This window comes from Zingiber officinale, chromosome 6B (genome assembly GCF_018446385.1).
Source record: "Zingiber officinale cultivar Zhangliang chromosome 6B, Zo_v1.1, whole genome shotgun sequence".
NCBI classification, from domain to species: domain Eukaryota; kingdom Viridiplantae; phylum Streptophyta; class Magnoliopsida; order Zingiberales; family Zingiberaceae; genus Zingiber; species Zingiber officinale.
In genome coordinates this window covers 34,716,885-34,722,884 of record NC_055996.1, presented here as the reverse complement: position 1 = coordinate 34,722,884, position 6,000 = coordinate 34,716,885, and positions in this window count along the sequence as shown.

Sequence of the window (6,000 nt, the reverse complement as noted above, 5' to 3'; positions counted from 1 at the left end):
TACTACATACCTTGTCTTTGGTGTGACAATGGGTATGAAATAGGTTGTCTCGTTGTTCTTCATCTTCTTCCTTCACTTGCATATTTAGAGCACACCTAGTGACAAGGGCTTCACCTTCACCGGGATACTCTTCTACATCACTTTCCATCAATGGTGGTACGACATTATCATCTTCAAACTCACTCTCAGTTTCAATATCACCATTTTTTTTCAAAAGCATAATTCTTTTGTTTGGATATTGTGAAGTAATATGTCCTCTTCCCAAACATTTAAAGCATTTAATATCTCTATTTCTTGAAGATTGGATAGGTTCTTTACCTTTGACCAATGGAGAATCAGCATCTTTATTCTTCAAAAACTTGGTCTTACTCTTTGATGCAAATTTATCATCTCTTTTGTTCCAATTAGATTTCTAAATGGATGAATTTTGACCATGCTTGACTGAACCCTTCCTTTTGAGTTGCCTTTCAACTTTCATAGACATATGCACCATATCTTCTAGCTTCACATAATATTGCAACTCCATTACATTTGTAACTTCTGAATTCAAACCTTGTAAAAATCTTGCCATGGTTGCTTCTCAGTCCTCCACATTGGCTTGAATCATGGCAATCTCCATCTCCTTGTGATATTCCTCCACAGTTTTGAATCCTTGGGTTAGACTTTGTAGTCATTGGTACAAATCTCGATAGTAATGTGATGACACGAACCTCTTTCTCATAATATATTTCATCTCTTCCTAAGTGCCAACGGGGTTCTCGTTGTTTTTTCTCCTACTTAGAATAATTTGATCTCACCGAATAATAGCATAATCAATAAATTCAACAGCTGCTAGTTTTACCTTCTTCTCTTCAGAGTAGTTATGACAATTAAATACTAATTCAACTTTCTTTTCTCACTCCAAATATATGTCTGGATCGCTTTTGTCTTGAAATGAAAGAATCTTCATCTTGATGTTTCCCAAGTTTCTATCAACATGATCATTCATTCTTCCTCTTCTACCACCAATTCTAGCATGACAAGATCTGCCACTAGAAACTCTATCATCAATGTCCTCAGATACGCCATCATCATCATCATCATTGTTGTCATGAATTTTGTATAGGAACTCTATCAACTTGGCTATTTTGCAATCCAGAAATTACAGCATCTTGTCTCACTAATCAGTTGAGGATTTGATTGAATCTGATTTCCATGCGTTCCAAGTGTTGTCTCAAGGCTTGTTGTTCAAGTGTTTCTCTTGGTCTTGCTTCCTCTCCAATTGTCGCCATTAATGCAATCTGTTGACACTCAACTCACTAATGTTAGCTCTTTAAAGAACATAGAATTGTGGCAATTTCCCTATAAACATTCGTTGACTAATTTAAACTCCCAAGGGAATTAGAATAAAAGATAGGAATTGATATAAAAATATAAGTTGCAGAATTGAAAACTGATATTAAGGATTGAAAGGAAATTTGCCAGAATTAAATCTTGGCAGAACTTAAAAGGAAAATACGGAATTGAAAAATGCAAGTATACTAGGCAAGACTTTAAAGGAGATGCGGAGTATACTAGGCAAGATTTTAAAGAAAATATGGAATTAGAAAATGCAAGTATACTAGGCAAGACTTTTGATATGTGTTATAAGGAGTGGAGTCCATGTAATAATGTGAAAGGAGATATAAGGAGAAGAAAGCGGAAGTAAGGAGGTTCGGTCAAGACAAATGTGGTCGATAAGCAAACCTTGGTTGTCCACTTTGGATAGGCCAAGATAAAAATAACAAGACACATGATATAAATAGGTATATGAGATCAGACTAACCCAAATGGGTGAAGTACTAGCGAGTGCGCCTACGCCTAATGAGGAGGTCTTGATCGAGCAGGAAATATTGATCGAGAATGTAGGTCTAGTTAAGAGTATAACCCAGATCAAATTATAACAAACGAAGGATTAGTGCATGTTAATACACTCAGTGGTAGTAGGATAACCGAGCATAAAATATCGGCCAAGTTAAAATAACAAAGGATCAATAAACCTAGGAGCACTTAGGAAGCAAAGCTCCGCTGAATTTAAAGGCGTACATCCCTAAGCAATCTCTGTAGTGAAAAGACCGATTGCCTATCATAAGGCCCAACATGACTCGATAGGCGAAACCCGTGCGAGTATCAACATGATACAAACATATTTCGTCCAGTAGTAGAATCCCGGTCGAGCGTATACATGAATCGTTCGGCAATATAATCTCGGGCGATCGAGCAGACATACGGACCAAGACGGTCAGAAGGGATTCGACTCGGAAACATCCGGTCAGACATAGATATGACACGTCCGATAGTATAATCCCGGTCGAGCGTATACATAACTCGCTCGGTAGTGTAATCTCGGGCGACCGAGCAAGCATACGAACCTAAGTCACCAGAAGAGACTCGGCTTAACATGGTCGGTAGAAGAAGCCTGGACGAGCATACATATAACTCGCTCGGCAGTGTAATCTCGGACGACCGAGCAGGCATACGAACCTAAGTCGCTAGAAGAGACTCAGCTTAACACGATCAGTAGAATAAGCTCGGATAAGCATATTCATAACTCGCTCGGTAGTGTAATCTCGGGCGGGTATACCAACGCACCTTTAGGAGGCTATTAGTATAAAGTCGACCTGGCAAAATCTGGCCGGACATAAAGACACTCACATTCATTAAATCTCATGAACATAGCCAGTAAGGAGTATTACAACCAAATACCGGTGATGTATGAATAATATACAATCATATGGCAATTTGGCGGGAAACAACTTCTAGAAACTTCTGTAGGTGTGCTAGACGACAAAGAAGGTACATCTGGGGTACGAAAAAGATTTCTTAAACTATTATTACAGATGCTTACGTCATCTCATAACAAACTCTAACAAACCGGGGTCCACTTCATGACGACGGAGGTTATATGAAGTGGTATAAAAAGGAAAATCCTCTCTGTTGGCTAGGGATGCACACAACATCACCATAGAAACCCTAGTTTCATTCCAATTCACTATACTTCTTCTTCTTCTCACTTGGAACAAAGGGAACTAACTTGAGGGTCGGAGGGCCTAGCCAGGGATTCCCACTCCGATCTTAGGTCACTGACGTTTTGTCGGTTGGCTTCGTAGTGCATAGGAGGTGATAGCATATGCGAGGGCATTGATCCGTGCATTTCCTTCGACGCAGTATTTGATAGGACATTTGTGGCCCGCTAGAGGGGGTGAATAGCGTTTCGTCGCGCTTGAGTTGGTTTGTTTCTTCTTGATGATGTGCAACGGAAAATACAAGAATCAAACACCGGCAACGCTAACTCTAGGGATTTACTTGGTATCCACCTCAAGCAGAGGTGACTAGTCTAAGGATCCACATACTCACGCACCCTCCACTATAAAACCACTCCTTTATGGTAATTACCGAAGGCAGAGAAGTCTTACAAGCTCATAATATAACAAGAATGTAAAGAGAAGCAAATACAAGGGAAATCTTACAAGATTTGTACAATAAACCCTAACCCTAGCTTCTTCTTCTTGTTGCAACTCGCCTCTTGACTTGGACGTGCCTCCAAGAACCTTCAAGACTGGCAGAGAGAGTTGTGGAGAAGTCGCTGTGAAAGTCGCAGAAGAATTGTAGGAAAGAACGCAAAGTTCTGCGGAGAAAACACTCCGCCAAGACTTTAAACAGTGCTCCCAATCGATCCAATCCATCCCCAATCGATTGCCACGTCAGCACTCAGCAATCCCAGCCGTCCATCGCTTGCAACCTACGCAACGGTCACTTCCCAATCGATCGACCGATCGATTGGGACTACCTGAATCGATCAGCCGATCGATTCAGAGCCTTTTTGTGCTCTCGCATCCACGCGAGAGCTTTTGTTGCCCAATCGATTGATCGATCGATTAGAAGCTCCCAATCGATCGCTCGATTGATTGGGAAGGCCTCTGTACTCGCGAATAATGCTCCCAATCGATCGACCGATCAATTGGGGGCATCCCACACTCGCAGCTGTTAGAGTGTATACTAAAAGCCTAGCTTTTGGTATAAACATTTATAAGAATCACATTGGTCAAATGTCTACATTTATGATAAATGTAGTTGTTCAATTAATTTATATTGTAGATAACATGGTGTGTGGTGTCACACACAGAAGATCATGTTATCAGTACCTTATAAATTATAAACAGTAGCTCACGACCAAGATGAAAAGGAACAAACCATTGGAAGGTCGTAGTGTAATTAGGTATTAGTTTATCTTAACTATATAATTACACTAGTACACTTAGAGTGTATTGAGTAGGATCATTTGAGGTCGTTCCTTTTGTACTGACTTTATGAAGGAACAAAGACCTCAGTTATTATGGAAGTGTGTGCTCTTAATCCTAATATAATAACAAGCACATATATTTGATATTTATTTCTTTAATTTATCAATGGGTGAGATTTAGTTCGATAAATCAATAAGCCCGATAAGTTGGGAAATGATATCACTTATAGTGTGTGTTGTTGATTATAGAAGGAAACTGTGCCCTAGTGATCTAGGTTGAGAATGCCCCCAAGAGGAGCTCATAAGGATTGTCATGTTAAACCCTGCAGGTGGACTTAGTCCGACATGACGATGAAGTTGAGTGGTACTACTCTTGGAACTAGATATTAATTAAGTGAGTTGTCAGTAACTTACTTAATTAGTGGACATTTGTTATCTTAAACATAGGGAGACTAACACACTCATAATAAGAAGGAGCCCAAAATGTAATTTGGGATTGGTGCGGTAGTTCAATAATAGTTCTTTAGTGGAATAAATTATTATTGATAAAATTAAGTTATGTGTTCGGAGCAAACACGGGATGCTTAATTTCATCAGGAGACCAAAACCAATTCCTCCTCTCGGTCCCTATCGTAGCCTCTTGTATATAGAGATTTATACCCACCGCATACCCACCTTCTTACCCATCCTAATAGGGCCGACCAAGCTAGCTTGGAACCCAAGCTAGGGCCGACCAAGACTAAGTGGATGAGCCAAGTTGGTGGCCGGCAAAAGCTTGGGTCCCAAGCTTAGGTGGTCGACCACTAGAATATTTAAAAGGATTTTTATTAAAATTATTTCTTATGTGGATATCATGGTTTTAAAAGAGAGTTTAAAATTTAAATATTTCCTTTTATAGCTTTCTACAAAGATTAAGAGAAGAGATTAATCTCTTTCCTTATTTGTAGTTTAAAAGGATGGTTTTAATTTTGGTAAAACTTTCCTTATTTGTAAATCATCTACATGTTTAAAATAGAGTTTAAAATTTGAAATCTTTCCTTATTTGTTGATTAAAGGAGGATTTTAAATTTTAAGAAAACTTTCCTTTTAACCATGTTCATGATTTAAAGAAAGTTTAAAATTAATAATTCTCTTTTATTAGTTTCTACAAAAGATTGAGAAAAGATTTGATATCTTTCCTTATTTGTAGATTAAAAGAGATTTTAATTTTTAGAGATAACTTTCTTTTTATCCACATGTTTAAAAGAAAGATTTTAATTTATTAAATTTCCTTTTTATAAACCAATCATGAAGGGATTAAATTATTGGAGAAATTTTATAAATTTCTGGAGACAAATTAGGAAGTTTTAATTAATTAAAACTCTCCTTGTTTGTAGCTTTGGTGTGGCCGGCCAAATAAAATTGAGAAAGAAAATTATTTTTAATTAAATAATTTTTCCTTTTCAATGGAAAAAGAATTAAGGAAATTTTTATTAAATTTTCCTTATTCGCCAGGATCAAGGATTATAAAAGAGGGGGTAGAGGAGGCTTCAAAGCTAACGACTCTATTCTATTTTTGTCCCTCTTTTTTCCTTGGTGGTGTGGCCGGCCCTATTTCTCTCCTCTCCTCTTGTTGGCCGAAACTTACCTCTTGGTGGAGCTTTTGTTAGTGGCCGGATCAAGGAAGGAGAAGAAGGAGAGAAAGCAAGCCTCGTTTCTAGCATCCCTTGGAGCATGGTGGTGGTGGCCGAACCTCTTCA